The sequence below is a fragment of the Triticum dicoccoides genome, chromosome 1B (genome assembly GCF_002162155.2).
Source record: "Triticum dicoccoides isolate Atlit2015 ecotype Zavitan chromosome 1B, WEW_v2.0, whole genome shotgun sequence".
NCBI classification, from domain to species: Eukaryota; Viridiplantae; Streptophyta; class Magnoliopsida; order Poales; family Poaceae; genus Triticum; species Triticum dicoccoides.
In genome coordinates, this window is record NC_041381.1 from 385,546,044 (window position 1) to 385,566,190 (window position 20,147).

At 47.3% G+C, this 20,147-nt stretch overlaps 1 pseudogene; it reads left to right on the forward strand.

Annotated features, from left to right (window-relative positions):
- The first annotated feature begins 7,720 nt into the window (after nucleotides 1–7,720).
- LOC119305571 lies at nucleotides 7,721–11,066 on the forward strand (annotated as a pseudogene).
- The last annotated feature ends 9,081 nt before the right edge of the window (nucleotides 11,067–20,147 follow it).

Below are 20,147 nucleotides of genomic sequence, written 5' to 3' on the forward strand. Positions count from 1 at the left end.
TTGAGCCGAGCTCAATCTCACACCTTGTAGTACAGGCAAGAACCCTTTCTTGGACTGATCCATTTTGAACTTCTTCAAAATCTTATCAAGGTATGTGCTTTGTGAAAGACCTATGAGGCGTCTCGATCTATCCCTATAGATCTTGATGCCTAATATATATGCAGGTTCTCCAAGGTCCTTCATTGAAAAACACTTATTCAAGTAGGCCTTAATGCTGTCCAAGAATTCTATATCATTTCCCATCAAAAGTATGTCATCTACATATAATATGAGAAATGGTACAGAGCTCCCACTCACTTTCTTGTAAACGCAGGCTTCTCCATAAGTCTACATAAACCCAAACGCTTTGATCATCTCATCAAAGCGAATGTTCCAACTCCGAGATGCTTGCACCATCCCATAAATGGATCGCTGGAGCTTGCACAATTTGTTAGCATTCTTAGGATCGACTAAACCTTCCGGCTGCATCATATACATCTCTTCCTTAAGATAACCGTTAAGGAATGCCGTTTTGACTTCCATCTGCCATATCTCATAATCATAGTATGCGGCAATTGCTAACATGATTCGAACGGACTTAAGCTTCACTACGGGAGAGAAAGTCTCATCATAGTCAATCCCTTGAACTTGCCGATAACCCTTAGCGACAAGTCGAGCTTTATAGATGGTGACATTACCATCAGCGTCCGTCTTCTTCTTAAAGATCCATTTGTTTTCTATCGCTCGCCGATCATCGGGAAAGTCAGTCAAAGTCCATACTTTGTTTTCAGACATGGATTCTATCTTGGATTGCATGGCTTCTAGCCATTTGTTGGAATCTGGGCCCGCCATCGCTTCTTCATAGTTCGAAGGTTCACCGTTGTCTAACAACATGATTTCCAGGACAGGGTTGCCATACCACTCTGGTGTGGAACGTGTCCTTGTGGACCTACGAAGTTCAGTAGAAACTTGATCAGAAGTACCTTGATCATCATCATTAATTTCCTCTCCAGTCGGTGTAGGCACCATAGGAACGTTTTCCTGAGCTACACTACTTTTCGGTTCAAGAGGTAGTACTTCATCGAGTTCTACTTTCCTCCCACTTACTCCTTTCGAGAGAAACTCTTTTTCCAGAAAGGATCCGTTCTTGGCAACAAAGATCTTTCCCTCGGATCTTTGGTAGAAGGTATACCCAATGGTTTCCTTAGGGTATCCTATGAAGACGCATTTTTCCGACTTGGGTTCGAGCTTTTCAGGTTGAAGTTTCTTGACATAAGCATCGCATCCCCAAACTTTTAGAAACGATAGCTTAGGTTTCTTCCCAAACCATAGTTCATACGGTGTCGTCTCAACAGATTTAGACGGTGCCCTATTTAAAGTGAATGTAGCTGTCCCTAGAGCGTATCCCCAAAATGATAGCGGTAAATCGGTAAGATACATCATAGACCGCACCATATCCAATAGAGTGCGATTACGACGTTCGGACACACCGTTACGCTGAGGTGTTCCAGGCGGCGTGAGTTGTGAAACGATTCCACATTTTCTTAAGTGTGTACCAAATTCGTGACTTAAATATTCTCCTCCATGATCCGATCGTAAGAATTTTATCTTTCGGTCACGTTGATTCTCTACTTCATTCTAAAATTCCTTGAACTTTTCAAAGGTCTCAGACTTGTGTTTCATCAAGTAGACATACCCATATCTACTCAAGTCATCAGTGAGAGTGAGAACATAACGATATCCTCCGCGAGCCTCAACGCTCATTGGACCACACACATCAGTATGTATGATTTCCAATAAGTTGGTTGCTCGCTCCATTACTCCAGAGAACGGGGTCTTGGTCATTTTGCCCATGAGGCATGGTTCGCATGTGTCAAATGATTCAAAATCTAGAGACTCTAAAAGTCCATCAGCATGGAGCTTCTTCATGCACTTGACACCAATGTGACCAAGGCGGCAGTGCCACAAGTATGTGGGACTATCGTTATCAACTTTACATCTTTTGGTATTCACACTATGAATATGTGTAACATTACGTTCGAGGTTCATTAAGAATAAACCATTGACCATCGGGGCATGACCATAAAACATATCTCTCATATAAATAGAATAACCATTATTCTCGTATTTAAATGAGTATCCATCTCGTATCAAACGAGATCCAGATACAATGTTCATGCTCAAACTTGGCACTAAATAACAATTATTGAGGTTTAAAACTAATCCCGTAGGTAAATGTAGAGGTAGCGTGCCGACGGCGATCACATCGACCTTGGAACCATTCCCGACGCGCATCGTCACCTCGTCCTTCGCCAGTCTCCGCTTATTCCGCAGCTCCTGCTGTGAGTTACAAATGTGAGCAAAGCACCGGTATCAAAGACCCAGGAGTTACTACGAGTACTGGTAAGGTACACATCAATTACATGTATATCAAATATACCTTTAGTGTTGCCGGCCTTCTTGTCTGCTAAGTACTTGGGGCAATTCCGCTTCCAGTGACCCTTCCCCTTGCAATAAAAGCACTCAGTCTCAGGCTTGGGTCCATTCTTTGACTTCTTCCCGGCAACTGGCTTACCGGGCGCGGCAACATCTTTGCCGTCCTTCTTGAAGTTCTTCTTACCCTTGCCCTTCTTGAACTTAGTGGTCTTATTGACCATCAACACTTGATATTCTTTCTTGATTTCAACCTCTGCTGACTGCAGCATTGAGAATACTTCCGGAATGGTCTTTACCATCCCCTGCATATTGTAATTCAACACAAAGCTCTTGTAGCTCGGTGGGAGCGACTGAAGGATTCTGTCAATGACCGCCTCTTCCGGGAGGTTGATCTCCAACTGGGACAGGCGGTTGTGCAACCCAGACATTTTGAGTATGTGCTCACTGACAGAACTGTTTTCCTCCATCTTACAACTATAGAACTTGTCGGAGACTTCATATCTCTCGACCCGGGCATGATCTTGGAAAACCATTTTCAGCTCCTCGAACATCTCATATGCTCTGTGCTTCTCAAAACGCTTTTGGAGCCCCGGTTCTAAGCTATAAAGCATGCCGCACTGAACGAGGGAGTAATCGTCAGCACATGATTGCCAAGTGTTCATAACGTCTTGGTTCTCTGGGATGGGTGCTTCACCTAGCGGTGCATCTAGGACATAATCTTTCTTGGCTGCTATGAGAATGATCCTCAAGTTCCGGACCCAGTCCGAATAGTTGTTGCCATCATCTTTCAGCTTGGTTTTCTCTAGGAACGCGTTGAAGTTCATGTTGACATGAGCGTTGGCCATTTGATCTACAAGACATATTTTGTAAAAGTTTTAGACGAAGTTCATGATAATTAAGTTCATCTAATCAAATTATTTAATGAACTCCCACTCAGATTAGACATCCCTTCATCTAAGTGTTACATGATCCGAGTCGACTATGCCGTGTCCGATCATCACGTGAGACGGACTAGTCATCATCGGTGAACATCTCCATGTTGATCGTATCTTACATACGACTCATGTTCGACCTTTTGGTCTCTGTGTTCCGAGGCCATGTCTGTACATGCCAGGCTCGTCAAGTTAACCCTAAGTGTTCTGCATGTGTAAATCTGTCTTACACCCGTTGTATGTGAACGTAAGGATCTATCACACCCGATCATCACGTGGTGCTTTGAAACGACGAACTTTAGCAACGGTGCACAGTTACGGGGAACACTTTCTTGAAATTATTATAAGGGATCATCTTATTTACTACCGCCGCTCTAAGTAAACAAGATGCATAAAACATAATAAACATCACATGCAATTATATAGTAGTGACATGATATGGCCAATATCATATAGCTCCTTCGATCTCCATCTTCGGGGCTCCATGATCATCTTCGCCACCGGCATGACACCATGATTTCCATCATCATGATCTCCATCATTGTGTCTTCATGAAGTTGTCACGCCAACGACTACTTCTACTTCTATGGCTAACGCGTTTAGCAATAAAGTAAAGTAATTCACATGGCATTCTTCAATGACACGCAGGTCATACAAAAAATAAAGACAACTCCTATGTCTCCTGCCGGTTGTCATACTCATCGACATGCAAGTCGTGATTCCTATTACAAGAACATGATCTCATACATCACAATATATCATTCATCATCCATCACAACTTCTGGCCATATCACATCACATGACAATTGCTGCAAAAACAAGTTAGACGTCCTCTAATTGTTGTTGCATCTTTTACGTGGCTGCAATTGGGTTCTAGCAAGAACGTTTTCTTACCTACGAATAACCACAACATGATTTTGTCAACTTCTATTTACCCTTCATAAGGACCCTTTTCATCTAATACGCTCCAACTAAAGTAGGAGAGACAGACACCCGCTAGCCACCTTGTGCAACTAGTGCATGTTAGTCGGTGGAACCTGTCTCACGTAAGCGTACGTGTAAGGTCGGTCCGGGCCGCTTCATCCCTCGATACCGCTGAAGCAAGAAAAAGACTAGTAGCGGCAAGCAAGTTGACAAGATCTACGCCCACAACAAAATTGTGTTCTACTCGTGCAATAGAGAACTACGCATAGACCTAGCTCATGATGCCACTGTTGGGGAGGTTGCAGAAAATAAAAAAATTCCTACGGTTTCACCAAGATCCATCTATGAGTTCATCTAAGCAATGAGTCATGGGAGAGAGATCGCATCTACATACCACTTGTAGATCGCGTGCGGAAGCGTTCAAGAGAACGGTGATGATGGAGTCGTACTCACCGTGATTCAAATCACCGATGACCAAGTGCTGAACGGACAGCACCTCCGCGTTCAACACACGTACGGAGCGAATGACGTCTCCTCCTCTTGATCATGCAAGGGGGAAGGAGAGGTTGAGGAAGAAGGCTCCAGCAGCAGCACAACGGCATGATGATGGTGGAGAGGCAGTACTCTGACAGGGCTTCGCCAAGCACTCAACGGAGGAGGAGAGGTGTTGGGGAGGGGAGGGGCTGCGCCTTGGATCAGGTGTTCAGCCCTCCCCTCGCCCCTCTATTTATAGGGGAAAGGGGAAGGGGGGCCGGCCCCCTCTAGATGAGATCTAGAGGGGGGCGGCGGCCAGGGAGGGGGGCTTGCCCCCCAAGCAAGGGGGGCGCCCCCACTAGGGTTCCCCCCCAAACGCTAGGCGCATGGGCCCAAGGGGGGGCGTGCCCAGCCCTCCAGGGGCTGGTTCCCTGCCCCTTGCGGCCCATGAGGCCCTCCGAGAGGGGTGGCCCCTCCCTGTGGACCCCCGGAACCCCTCCGGTGGCCCCGGTACAATACCGATATGCCCCCGAAACTTTTCGGTGTCTGTATGACAACTTCCCATATATAAATCTTCACCTCCGGACCATTCTGGAACTCCTCGTGACGTCCAGGATCTCATCCGGGACTCCGAACAACATTCGGTAATCACATACAAGTCTACCTAATAACCCTAGCGTCACCGAACCTTACGTGTGTAGACCCTACGGGTTCGGGAGACACGCAGACATGACCGAGACGGCTCTCTGGTCAATATCCAATAGCGGGATCTGGATATGTCGGCTCCCACATGCTCCTCGATGATGTCATCGGATGAATCATGATGTCGAGGATTCAATCAACCCCGTATGCAATTCCCTTTGTCAATCGGTACATTACATGCCCGAGACTCGATCGTCGGTATCCCAATACCTCGTTCAATCTCATTACCGGCAAGTCACTTTACTCGTACCGTAATGCATGATCCCATGACCAAACACTTGGTCACTTTGAGCTCATTATGATGATGCATTACCGAGTGGGCCCAGAGATACCTCTCCGTCATACGGAGTGACAAATCCCAGTCTTGATCCGTGTCAACCCAACAGACACTTTCGGAGATACCTGTAGTGCACCTTTATAGTCACCCAGTTACGTTGTGACGTTTGGTACACCCAAAGCTCTCCTACGGTATCCGGGAGTTACATGATCTCATGGTCTAAGGAAGAGATACTTGACATTGGAAAAGCTCTAGCAAAACGAACTACACGATCTTGTGCTATGCTTAGGAATGGGTCTTTTCCATCACATCATTCTCCTAATGATGTGATTCCATTGTCAACGACATCTAATGTCCATAGTCAGGAAACCATGACTATCTGTTGACCAACGAGCTAGTCAACTAGAGGCTTACTAGGGACGTATTGTGGTCTATGTATTCACACATGTATTACGATTTCCGGATAATACAATTATAGCATGAATAAAAGACAATTATCATGAACAAGGAAATATAATAATAATGCTTTTATTATTGCCTCCAGAGCATATTTCCAACACATATGTCCTATTTTCAACAAAGGTCATGCTGAAATTTTCTGTGAATTTTAGCATGACTTTGCTAAAAATTAGATATATAGGGTACTTGCTACTAATGCATGGGCCGGGGTATCTTTGTACTTAGTTCAGTAGGATCAACTGCCCCTTTATTCTTGTTGCATTAAACCATAGGTGGCAATAGAGCCAAGTGATTAGTGCCAAGTGATTAGGCCCAACCTAGGGTGCCTCGGCATCGATAAACCCTAAATGATGAAAACTTAACTTAGCATTTAGCTTTTAGGATGCCTCGGCATCGACAAACCCTAAATGATAAAAGCTTAGCTTTTAGGATGCCTCGGTGTCGACAAACCCTAAATGATGAGACCATGATCTTGTTCCTTGAAAACAACCAACTTTTTGACCAAACTTTTTTCCTATTTAGAGAGAAACATGGCCCACAGCGATGAGGCTGGCGGTTTGGGTGGCAAGCAATTCTGGGAGCTGTCCCAGGAGATGGAGGAACAACCTCACCGCTATGAGGACACCGCGGAAGACACCAATCCTGACTACACAACCCCTAGTGGCGTCGGGGATGACACCACTGATGGTGTCGCCGAGGATACCACCACTGATGATGGCGGCGCACGCACAGATGGCAGCCAACCGAAGAAGCAAAGGAAGGACCGGTGCCCGAATGCGCTCCGCACCCTCAAGGAGGAATTTACTCAAGTGGACTTCGACGGGCATCCAACGGAGCCCAACCATATAGTCAAGGGGTACTCGGTTCAGGTCGGGTGCATTCTCCGGAGCACCGTCTCGATCAACACCGAGAACCTTAGGCATAAGGACCGAGGGAATTTGCACAACCTCCTCTTCATGAAGCTGCACGAACGATACAAGTTCCCCGCCGAATTTGAAAACACACACCTCTCAGGGAATAAAGTGAACAGTGCCGCCCTCACAAGGATGAGCACGACCCTGTGTACTTGGAGAAGCGCGGTGAAGAGAATGATTGATAAAGGTGATAGTTATGAGAAGATCAAGGCGAAAAATCCTTCGATCAGCGAAGATGACTACAAGGAGTTCAAGATCAAGTGGGAGAGCAGTGCAACCTCCGAATCAAGTCAGTGGGGGAAAGAAATGCAGGAGTTGAACTTAGGGTAACACAAACTCGGTCCTGGCAGTTACAGAGTGGCGGAGCCTATATGGGACAAGGAGGACGCGGAGCGTGCCGAGCAAGGCCTACCGCCCCGCTTCAAGAAATACAGCGGTGACAAGCAGACCAGGAACTTTGTCAGGGCCCGGTACAAGGAGGACCCGAAACAAAGGAGCTTACCACGGATCCGAAGACCAGGGCGCTTGAGCTTGTTCTGGCGAAGGAGACTGAAAGCAGTAGCGCGGGGTCGTCTTAGAGCACCCCTGCTTGGGACAACACTCTAAATAGGGCGTTGAACGTAATGAAAAACAAGGATAAGCTCAGTAAGTCGACGTCAGCAGGTCGTGTGGCCGGCAAAGCCTTGTCCACAAAATGGTCGTCATACTATACCGCTGGTGGGCGAAAGGAGAAAAAGACCAGCTTGGAAAGCCAATTGCGCGAGGTTGAAGAACTCAAGGCACAAGTGGCGCGGATTCCGGAGATTATCCAAGAGCAAGTGCAAGTACAACTGGGGACGACGCTCTACGGCATTAGGCCTACCTTGATTCATGGGCTGACGACGTGGATTGCGGGTGGCCAACAGGGGCCGCCCCCGATTCCCAGCTTCATGGCCAGCAACTCGCACAACGCGCAGGCGGCGCCATTGGTGTCTCCGGCGGCGCCATTGGTGTCATCGGCAGCGGCGGTATTGGTGTCTCCGGCGCCGGCACGGGCATTGGAGCTTAATGCACCCGGGTGTACGCCGGCCGGCACCTCGCCAGCAAGTGGCCCCTCTGTCAGTTGCACGCCCGCCGTTGGCGGATCCTTGACATTAGCCGGGATCAACGCCATCAACATGGTAAATCATTAAGCCTCTCGGCCGAGGACTTCATCTCCTTTTGCCTTTGACTGGGCATCCCTGACGCCCTATATGTTTTCGCAGGGCGCCGCCAACGTTCCGTGCACTCTCCTGCACTTCGTGAACGACGAGTTGGTCGATGTCGCTAAGGGCAATATCGTTCAACCGGGCAACCCCGTGTTCCACGGTAAACCGATGCCACCCACCATGTATAGGGTTCAACTGGTTCGGGTGCTGCCAGGCTGCAACGAGTTGTTACCTCCGATTCAACCCGCCGGGGCCGACGAAGAAGATCTGATGACCCTCAGCGCCTGCCTAAGCTGGCCCCTGCTTTGGCCGAACAGCCAGATTCATTTGGGGGCGGGGGACACCACCTCACAGACAAGACCGGACATGGCAAGAATGCCGCAATGCTACCGGACATGCTGGACATCCCTATGGCACAGGATCCGGACATGCATATGGCACAGGATACGGACGACGACGACAACGACGACGGTACATTTACCAACGTCGATAAGTACTTTGCCGAACATGGGTACGATGACGAGTTCGGCGGGCCTCCTTCTCAAGAACCCAACCAAGACGATCACGATCTAGCCGGTACGGTGGAGAAATCCAATTGCAACAGGCGTCGTCTGGCGTTCAGTTCTCAGGAGACGCCTCCAGCTCCCGCCTTCACCGAGCCTCACATAGCTGAGGTGCGAAATATTATCAGCCCCAACATGCTCAAGAAGGCGGTCTGTGAGCAGAACTCGGTCCCATTACAGCAGATCAAGAAGAAGGGATGGAAACGAAAGACTGCCAAGGGTGTCGGTGCGAGCCAGCCGGCACCGAGTACGATCCATGCTTAGGACGGGCCACCTTCACCTCAGGATATCTCGAGGAGGGTGCATGTGGCGGGTAGGGCGATGCTACCGACAAATATGCTCAATGCTGCAACCGGTACTATGTGGAGTTTGCATGACAGCGTTCTATCTTTGGAGAAGCGACGTCTCTCCCAGAAAGATGTGGCATACCCGGTTTTCGTGGCCAAGGTGCCAAAGGGCAAGGGCTTTGTGGATGGCGCCATCGGGGGTACGATCGTCCTGCGGTTTGATGACATCTTTGCTATGTTTAATCTTCATCCGCTGCACTACACCTTCGTTCAGCTGTTTTCGCTGAGTATGGAGATGCGGATCATTCGAGACAAGACCCCGGACATCGTGATAGTCGACCCCTTCTACATGCGTGCCAAGATCTTGGGCAGTGCTGGGGACCGGCAAGTCACAAGTTCACACCTCGAAGGCTTCATTCTGGCAAACCCAGATAATGGTAACTTCCTCGTGCCTTACTTTCCCGAGTAAGTCATCCCCTCACCACCCCGTAACATATGATTTCTTAGATTTCGATCGTTTTTTCTAACATTCCGTGTTCTGTGCAGTGACACACATTGCACACTCATCCTCTTAAGCCGAAATATTCCACGGCCACATATTTCGTCCAGGACCGTGACTCCAAGAGAGACTACACAAATATCAAGAAAGTTCTTGATGATGCTCTCCCCGGCTGCGCCGCATCTGGAGGCACCTTTAAGAGGCCAATTCGTAGGTACGGCAAGCACGTGTTCACCCACCATACGACGTTCCCCTGCGTCAAGCAGCCGCCTGGCAGTCAGAAGGATGCCTACTACGCCCTCCATCACATGAGGGAGATTTTACGGGACCATAATCACCTTCTGCTACCAAATAATGTCAAAGATTGGGCCACAAGATTGGCAGCAATCCAGGACGCGGACCTCCGACAAGAATTCTTTCGCATCCAGTCGGAGTTTGCAGAAATCATCCATCAACGTGTCCATCGTACCTCGGGGCAGTTCTACCTCAGAGAGCAACCGTCTAACAGTGAGATAGACACAACACTTCAAATGCAGGCTGACAACGCCCGCGACTTCATGACCATCACGAAAGACGGCGGCTTCATCCACGCTCCGGTCCCATGAGTCGAGTCGAAAGTAGTGATGCTATTTGTAGTTCTGAAACATCGATTAGCTCATGTTGTAATTAAACTTTAATGAACTTGTATGTCTCTTTGGTTTGGACAGTCGTTCAACTTAGATGTAATAGATGCTATTTATTAGTAGGACCATGAATCGTGCTATTAATGTCTTGCTTTTCTCTTCCGGTCCTTTTGTTGCATACTTATATATTGCTTATGTATTGTCTGTTGTCTGGCTTGTGCATAGAGATGTCGTCGTATGTCGTGTACAAGGGTAAGGTTCCCGGAGTCTACGACGACTGGGAGGAGTGTCGGACACAGGTTCACCGTTTCAGGGGTAACAGTTACAAAGGGTACATCACTAGGGCGGAGGCGGAATCTAGATAGGCCCGCTATCTAGCGGGAGAGAGGAGGGAGCGTTGGAGGAACCGGGTGAAGACCAGTTTCATCGCGATGATACTCATCGTGATGACTGAAGCTCTCTTCTATGTGATGGTAGTTTACATGATCGATATCGACTTGTAATGTGAAGACAAACTCGCTACTCGCGGTCTCCGAGACTTGTAATGTTTTATCTTCGTTCGGTCTTTTGTATTCGGAGACTAATATGATGAATTGTATTCGGAGACTTACCTTCTATTGTATTCGATGAATCTGCTGTTGCTGTGTGGTGCTGTCTATATTCTGTCAAATAATATATTTTGTAACCTGTGAAAAAATCAGAAAAAAAAACTAATATTAATACTAATGGCGCACCACACAAGACACTAATGGCGCACTGTAATAATCACACTAATGGCGCATCATCCACTGGTGCGCCATTAGAAAGCCAAAGCACATGGGTACATATGGCCCCCTGGGAGGAATTCTAATGGCGCACTTCTTGGTGCACCATTAGAACACTAGATACTAATGGCGCACCAGTTGTGCGCCATTAGAATTTAATTCTAATGGCGTGATGCTAGTGGCGCACCAGTAGTGCGCCATTAGTAGGCAAAACTGGTGCGCCACTAGCATGACTTTTCCTAGTAGTGGGTAAACTACTCACAACTCATCAGAGAGGCCTTGGAGATGATGTAGAGGCCCTCCATGGCCGATTCCCCCTCCGGCGGAGTGCCGCCGAAGGCTCCAAGATGGGACCTCGCGGATACAGAAGGTTGCGGTGGTGGAATTAGGTTTTCGTGGTGCTCTCCGATATTTTCAGGGTACAGGAGTATATATAGGCGAAGAAAGTACGTCGGTGGAGCAACGAGGGGCCCACGAGGGTGGGGGGCGCGCCCACCCCCAGGGAGCGCACCGGGCACCCTCGTGGCCGCCTCGTTTGTATCTTGACATCCACTCCAAATCTCTTGGTTTGCGTTTGTTCCGAAAAGATAACTCCTGAAGGTTTCATTCGGTTTGGACTCCATTTGATATTCCTTTTCTTCGAAAGACTGAAATAGGCAAAAAACCAGCAATTCGGGTTGGGCCCCCGGTTAGTAGGTTAGTCCCAAAAATGATATAAAAGTGTAAAGTAAAGCCCATAAACATCCAAAATGGGTAATATAATAGCATGGAACAATCAAAAATTATAGATATGTTGGAGACGTATCACATGGCTTCAGGCCATTTGTTGGAATCTGGGCCCGCCATCACTTGTTCATAGTTCGAAGGTTCACCGTTGTCTAACAACATGATTTCGAGGACAGGGTTGCCATACCACTCTGGTGTGGAACATTCCCTTGTGGACCTACAAAGTTCAGTAGCAACTTGACCCAAAGTTCCTTGATCATCATCATTAACTTCCTCTCTAGTCGATGCAGGCACCATAGAAACATTTTCTTGAGCTGCGCTACTTTCCGGTTCAAGAGGCAGTACTTCATCAAGTTCTACTTTCCTCCCAGTTACTTCTTTCGAGAGAAACTCTTTCTCCAGAAAGGATCCGTTCTTGGCAACAAACATCTTGCCTTCGGGTCTGAGGTAGCAGGTATACCCAATGGTTTCCTTAGGGTATCCTATGAAGATGCATTTTTCCGACTTGGGTTCGAGCTTTTCAGGTTGAAGTTTCTTGACATAAGCATCGCATCCCCAAAATTTTATAAATGACAGCATAGGTTTCTTCCCAAACCATAAATCATATGGTGTCGGCTCAACGGATTTAGATGGTGCCCTATCTAAAGTGAATGTGGCTGTCTCTAAAGCATAACCCCAAAACGATAGCGGTAAATTGGTAAGAGATATCATAGATCGCACCATATCCAATAGAGTGCGATTACGATGTTCGGACACACCATTATGCTGAGGTGTTGCAGGCGGCGTGAGTTGTGAATCAATTCCACATTTCCTTAAGTGCGCACGAAACTCGTGACTCAAATATTCTCCTCCGTGATCTGAACGTAAGAACTTTATTTTCCGGTCACGTTGATTGTCTACCTCACTCTGAATTCCTTGAGCTTTTCAAAGGTCTCAGACTTGTGTTTCATCAAGTAAACATACCCATATATACTTAACTCATCAGTGAGGGTGAGAACATAACGATAGCCAGCGCTAGCTTCAACGCTCATTCGACCGCACACATCAGTTTGTATTATTTCCAACAAGTTGGTTGCTCGCTCCATTGTTTCGGAGAACGGAGTCTTGGTCATCTTTCCCATGAGGCATGGTTCGCACGTGTCAAATGATTCATAATCAAGAGACTCCAAAAGTCCATCTGCATGGAGCTTCTTCATGCGTTTGACACCAATATGAACAAGGCGGCAGTGCCACAAGTATGTGGGACTATCATTATTAACCTTAGATCTTTTGGTATTCACACTATGAATATGTGTAACATCACATTTGAGATTCAATAAGAATAAACCATTGACCAGCGGGGCATGACCATATAACATATCTCTCAAATAAATAGAACAACCATTATTCTCGGATTTAAATGAGTAGCCATCTCGCATTAAACGAGATCCAGATACAATGTTCATGCTCAAAGCTGGCACTAAATAACAATTATTGAGGTTCAAAACTAATCCCGTAGGTAACTATAGAGGTAGCGTGCCGACGGCGATCACATCGACCTTGGAACCATTCCTGACGCGCATCGTCACCTCATCCTTCGCCAGTCTCCGCTTATTCTGCAGCTCCTATTTTGAGTTACAAATATGGGCAACCACACCGGTATCAAATACCCAGGAGCTACTACGAGTACTGGTAAGGTACACATCAATAACATGCATATCACATATACCTTTGGTGTTGTCGGCCTTCTTGTCCGCTAAGTACTTGGGGAAGTTCCACTTCCAGTGACCATTTCCCTTGCAATAAAAGCACTGAGTCTCGGGCTTGGGTCCATTGTTTGGCTTCTTCCCGGTAACTGATTTACCAGGCGCGGCAACTCCCTTGCCGTCCTTCTTGAAGTTCTTTTTACCCTTGCCTTTCTTGAAATTAGTGGTCTTATTCACCATCAACACTTGATGTTCCTTTTTGATTTCCACCTCCACTGATTTCAGCATTGAATATAACTCAGGAATGGACTTATCCATCACATGCATATTGTAGTTCATCACAAAGCTCTTTTAGCTAGGTGGGAGCGACTGGAGGATCCTGTCAATGACCGAGTCATCTAGGAGATTAACTCCCAACTGAGAAAAACCGTTGTGTAACCCGGACATAGTGAGTATATGCTCACTTACAGAACTGTTTCCCTCCATCTTACAACTATAGGACTTGTAGGAGACTTCATATCTCTCAACCCGGGCATGAGCTTGGAAAACCATTTTCAACTCTTGGAATATTCTCATATGCTCTGTGCTGCTCAAAACGCTTTTGGAGCCCCTGTTCCAAGCTATAAAGCATGCCACACTGAGCTAGGGAGTAATCATCACTACGCGACTGCCAGGCATTCATAACGTCTTGAGTTGCTGGGAAAATGGTTGCTCCACCTAGCGGTGCTTCTAGGACATATGCTTTCTTGGCACCTACGAGGATGATCCTCATGTTCCGGACCCAGTTCGTATAGTTGCTACCATTGTCTTTCAGCTTGGTTTTCTCTAGGAACGCGTTGAAGTTGAGGGCAACATTAGCGTGGGCCATTTGATCTACAAGACATATTGGCAAAGATATTTTAGACTATGTCCATGATAATTAAGTTCATCTAATCAAATTATTTAATGAACTCCCACTCAGATAGACATCCCTCTAGTCATCTAAGTGATACATGATCCGAGTCAACTAGGCCGTGTCCGATCATCACGTGACACAGACTAGTCATCATCGATGAACATCTTCATGTTGATCGTATCTACTATACAACTCATGTTCGACCTTTCAGTCTCTTGTGTTCCGAGGCCATGTCTGTACATGCTAGGCTCGTCAAGTCAACCTAAGTGTTTTGCATGTGTAAATCTGGCTTACACCCATTGTATGCGAACGTTAGAATCTATCACACCCGATCATCATGTGGTTCTTCGAAACAACAAACTTTCGCAATGGTGCACAGTTAGGGGGAACACTTTCTTGAAAAAAAATAGTCAGGGATTATCTTATTTATGCTACTGTTGTTCTAAGCAAATAAGATGTAAACATGACAAACATCATAGGCAAATCATAAAGTGACATGATATGGCCAATATCATCTTGCGCCTTTGATCTTCATCTTTGAGGCGTGGCATGATCACCTTCGTCACCGGCATGACACCATGATCTCCATCATCGTGTCTTCATGAAGTTGTCTCGCCAACTGTTACTTCTACTACTATGGCTAACGGTTAGCAATAAAGTGAAGTAATTACATGGCGTTTTTCAAAGATACGCAGGTCATACAATAAATAAAGACAACACCTATGGCTCCTGCTGGTTGTCATACTCATTGACATGCAAGTCGTGATTCCTATTACAAGAACATGATCAATCTCATACATCACATATATCATTCATCACATTCTTTTGGCCATATCACATCACATAGCATATCCTGCAAACACAATTTAGACGTCCTCAAATTGTTGTTGCATGTTTTACGTGGCTGCTATGGGTTTCTAGCAAGAACGTTTCTTATCTACGAAAAAGCCACAATGGTGATGTGCCAATTGCTATTTACCCTTCATAAGGATCCTTTTCATCGAATCTGATCCGACTAAAGCGGGAGAGACAGACACCCGCTAGCCACCTTATGCAATAAGTGCATGTCAGTCGGCGAAACATGTCTCACATAAGCGTACGTGTAAGGTCGGTTCGAGCCGCTTCATCCCACAATACCATCGAAACAAGATAGGACTACTAACGGTAAGCAAATTGAACAAACCAACGCCCACAACTACTTGTGTTCTACTCGTGCATAGAATTTACGCATAGACCTAGCTCATGATGCATTGTTGGGGAACGTAGCAATAATTCAAAAAAATTATACGTATCACCAAGATCAACCTAGGACATTCTAGCAACAAGAGAGAGAGAGATGATGTGCATCTTCATACCTTTGAAGATCGCTAAGCGGAAGCATTACTAGAATGCGGATGAGGGAGTCGTATTCGTGGCGATTCAAATCGCAGAAGATCCGATTTAATGCCGAACGGACGCTGCCTCCGTGTTCAACACACGTACAGCTCGGGGACGTCTTCTCCTTCTTGATCCAGCAAGGGGAGAGGAGAAGTTGAGGGAGAGCTCTGGCAGCATGACGACGTGGTGGTGGAGCTTGCAGTTCTCCGGCAGGGCTTCGCCAAGCACCACGGAGGAGGAGGAGGTGTTGGGGAGGGAGAGGGCTGCACCAGGGGAAGGGTGCGGAAGCCCTCCCACCTCCCCTCTATTTACAGGGGCAAGGGAGAGGGGGGACGGCCCCCTCTAGATGGATCTAGAGGGGAGGGCGGCGGCCAAGGCGGAAGGCTTGCCCCCCAAGCCAAGGGGGGCGCCCCCTTTAGGGTTCCCCCCCCAACCCTAGGCGCATGGGCCCTAGGGGGGGTTGGCGCCCAGCCCACTTAGTGGCTGGTTCCCCTCCATATTCAGCCCATAGGGCCCTCTGGAGCAGGTGGAACCTCCTGGTGGACCCCCGGAAACCTTTCGGTGGTCCCGGTACAATACCGATAAACCCCCGAACACTTCTGGTGACCGAATAAGGACTTCCCATATATAAATCTTTGTCTCTGGATCATTCCAGAACTCCTCGTGATGGCCGGGATCTCATCTGGGACTCCGACCAACATTCGGTAACCACATACTAATTCCCATAACAACTCTAGCGTCACCGAACCTTAAGTGTGTAGACTCTATGGGTTCGGGAATCATGCAGACATGACCGAAACATCTCTCCGGCCAATAACCAACAACGGCATCTGGATACTCATGTTGGCTCCCACATGTTCCACGATGATATCATCGGATGAATCACGATGTCGGGGATTCAAACAATCCCATATACAATTCCCTTTGTCAATCGGTATGTTACTTGCCCGAGATTCGATCGTCGGTATCCCAATACCTTGTTCAATCTCGTTACCGGCAAGTCACTTTACTCATTCTGTAATGCATGATCCCGTGACTAAATTCTTAGTCACATTGAGCTCATTGTGATGATGCATTACCGAGTGGGCCCAGAGATACCTCTCCATCATACGGAGTGACAAATCCTAGTCTTGATTCGTGCCAACCCAACAGACACTTTCGGAGATACCTATAGTGTACCTTTATAGCCACCCAGTTACGTTGTGACGTTTGGTACACCCAAAGCATTCCTACGGTATCTGGGAGTTGCACAATCTCATGGTCTAAGGAAATGATACTTGACATTAGAAACGCCTATAGCAAACGAACTACACGATCTTGTGCTATGCTTAGGATTGGGTTTTGTCCATCACATCATTCTCCTAATGATGTGATCCCGCTATCAACTACATACAATGTCCATGTTCAAGAAACCATAACCATCTATTGATCAACAAGCTAGTCAACTAGAGGCTCACTGGGGACATGTTGTGGTCTATGTATTCACACATGTATTACGTTTCCGGTTAATACAATTATAGCATGAACAATAGACAATTATCATGAACAAGGAAATATAATAATAATGATTTTATTATTGCATCTAGGGCATATTTCCAACACATAGCCAGGGCGGAATTCTTCAACTGCGCAGCAATGATCTCTGGTTCAGTGACGGCAATGGCAGTTGGGGCAGGAGGCCCTGTGCGCCCGCTGGCTCAAGTTTTATCTGATCTGTTGGAGGCTCTGGCGATGTTGTTGATGACAGAGGTAACCTCAGCGAACCAAACACAACATAACACGGACGTTGCAAAGTTACATGATGAGATAGCCCAAGCCAAGGAGGATCTAAACGCTGAGAACTCCTGAATGGTGACGGAGCGAGCCGCCTTGGAGAGGGAGGCAGAACGGCTTCAAGCAGAGAACTTTCGCTTGAGCTTGGACCGGGACGCATCAAATGTTGTCTTTAACAGAAGGTATGTGAGTTGGTTACCCCCGGTTTCCGATGGGAGGAACCTTTTCAACATGCCTAGGGTAGGAACCAGTAACCCGCCTGGTGTGGATCGGGCCATTGAGGCGCCGACAACTCGAGCACCGGTTCAACCATGTGTTGTAGACCCCCCACGTTTGAATTTGACCCCTCCTCAGCATCTTCCGATCCCCCCAGGTCACTATTCTAATCCTCTGGATAACATGATAGTTGCGGCTACTCGATTGGTGGCTCTCCCGGTTCAGGATAAGTCGCCAGCTGCGATGAAAATATGGCGAGCCGGAGAACTTCTTCGGATGGCTGTGGCTCAACAGGCGGCTTATTCATATAGTTGTGAATGGATTGACTCGACCCCGTGTCCAAGCCGGAGTTATAGCAGACACATTAATGAACCGACCATGCCAAGCAGTGAGCAGCACCGCAATCAACCTCGTAGGTCTGACCCGCAGTGCATTGGTAATGATGCTCAGGCTTTGGTCAGCCAGGGCAGAGCGCGGCGTGAGGCGGCATTGGCAGCTCAGATGGCGGCTCAACAGCAATATCCTGTTTATCCGTCAGCGTCTGTGGAGGCAGGAGTGACCTCTAGAACCTTGGGTGTGCCGTGTTTAGTGTCGGCTTTGTGCAATGAGGCTTGCCTAAGGATTTCAAGGGCCCCCGCAAGGTGCCTAACTACATGGCGGGTCAGCCCCCAGAGGCTTGGATTGAAAGCTATGAGATGGCTATGGACATGCTAGATCTTAGTGATGTTGCATGTGCTACGTATTTCACCATCATGTTGGATGGCCCGGCTCGTACTTGGTTAAAAGGGTTGCCCGCTAACTCCATTGGGTCATCGGCGGAGTTGAAAATGCAATTTATTCAAAATTTTGAAGACACATGCAAGAAGCCTATGTCATTCTGGATTTGGACTCTTGGTTACAGGGTGAGGGCGAGTCAACAACCAATTGGGTGCGCTGGATCTCAGCCTTTATACACTCATCGGACATTATCAATGCCGGTTCAACAGTCCTAATGTTAGAGAAGAATTGCCGTTTTCTTCCCCTTAAACAGAAATTGGGGCAGCTTAAGCGCAATTGCAATGATATGGGGGAGCTCATGGCGGCTCTCATCAAATACACCAACTCTGATAGCACTAAAGACCCAGAATCTGATGAGGAGAAAACTGGCAAAGGAAAGAAGAGTGGCAATGCAAAGGGACAGAATAACATGGTGGGTCAAGGTAGCAATGGTAAGCGCAAAGCCGACGGCGGTTTAGACTTTGTGGCTAACACCAATACACAGAGTAATAATCAGCGTCGTAAGGGGAAAAAGCCAGCGCCCTGGTTTGGAGGGCCGAAGTTCAACCTTGAGGCCAAGATGAATCATCCTTGCCCACATCATGGAACCTAGGATAAGCCGGCTAGTCATATGTGGAAGGATTTGCTTCATCATGAGGGAGTATAGAAACTCTAATTTTTTCCAAAACAATCATGGCCCACACAATAGTTCAGGTTCGGTTCTCATGGGCCTGGTTTTGGAGGTGGCGGTTCAAACTATGGCTTTCAGAGCCAAGGCAATCAAGGTGGTTTTAATCAGCAATCTGGCTAAGGGAATCTGCAGCAGCAGTCTGGTTATCAGAGCAATCCAAAGCAGCTGAATAGTGGTCAATATCATGTGTTCACCACAAGTCTGTGCAAGCGAGATCAAAAAATCCATTAGCGGGGGGCGAACTTAGTTGAGCCGGCAGTACCTCGTTATTTGAGGTGGTCTGAGCAGCCTATTGTATGGAGCCGGGAGGATCACCCGCCCCGGGTTGACAATCCTGGTCAATAGACATTGGTAGTTGCTCCTCAGGTAGGAGGGTATAAGCTTACGAAGGTGCTCATGGATGGGGGCAGCAGTATCAATATCCTTTACTATGAGACTTTTCGTCATATGAATTTGACTAACAAGGATCTTAAGACGTCTTCTACTGTTTTCCATGGGGTGGTGCCTGGTAAATCGGCGTAGCCGGTGGGTAAGATAGCACTAGAGGTGGCCTTTGAGATGACCGTGATTCCAAAGTAGTGAAGTTGAGCTTTGAGGTGGTTAAGATCAAGAGCCCGTATCATGCTTTCTTCGGGCATCCGGCTTATGCCAAATTTATGGCACAACCTTGTTATGTTTATTTCCAGCTTAAAATGTCGGGTCATAAGGGCACCATCGCGGTGCATGGTGATAGAAAGATTGCTCTGGACTGTGAAGAGGGTGATGCTATGTAGGCTGAGTCAGCCTGTGCCACTGAGGAGTTAAAGTTTTATAAAGATAATGTTGACCTGGCGGATATGACGCCTTTGAAGAAGCCTACTGCAAAAAATGAACCCCAATTGAAGTTTAAGTCGGCAGATGACACTGTCGGTGTTCTGGGAACAGGCGTACCCAGACTTGCCTGCCTGCGGCTTGCGACGTGGCTCAAGGAGTGGCCCAGTGCGGCCCATCTTCATCAACACAAGCTCA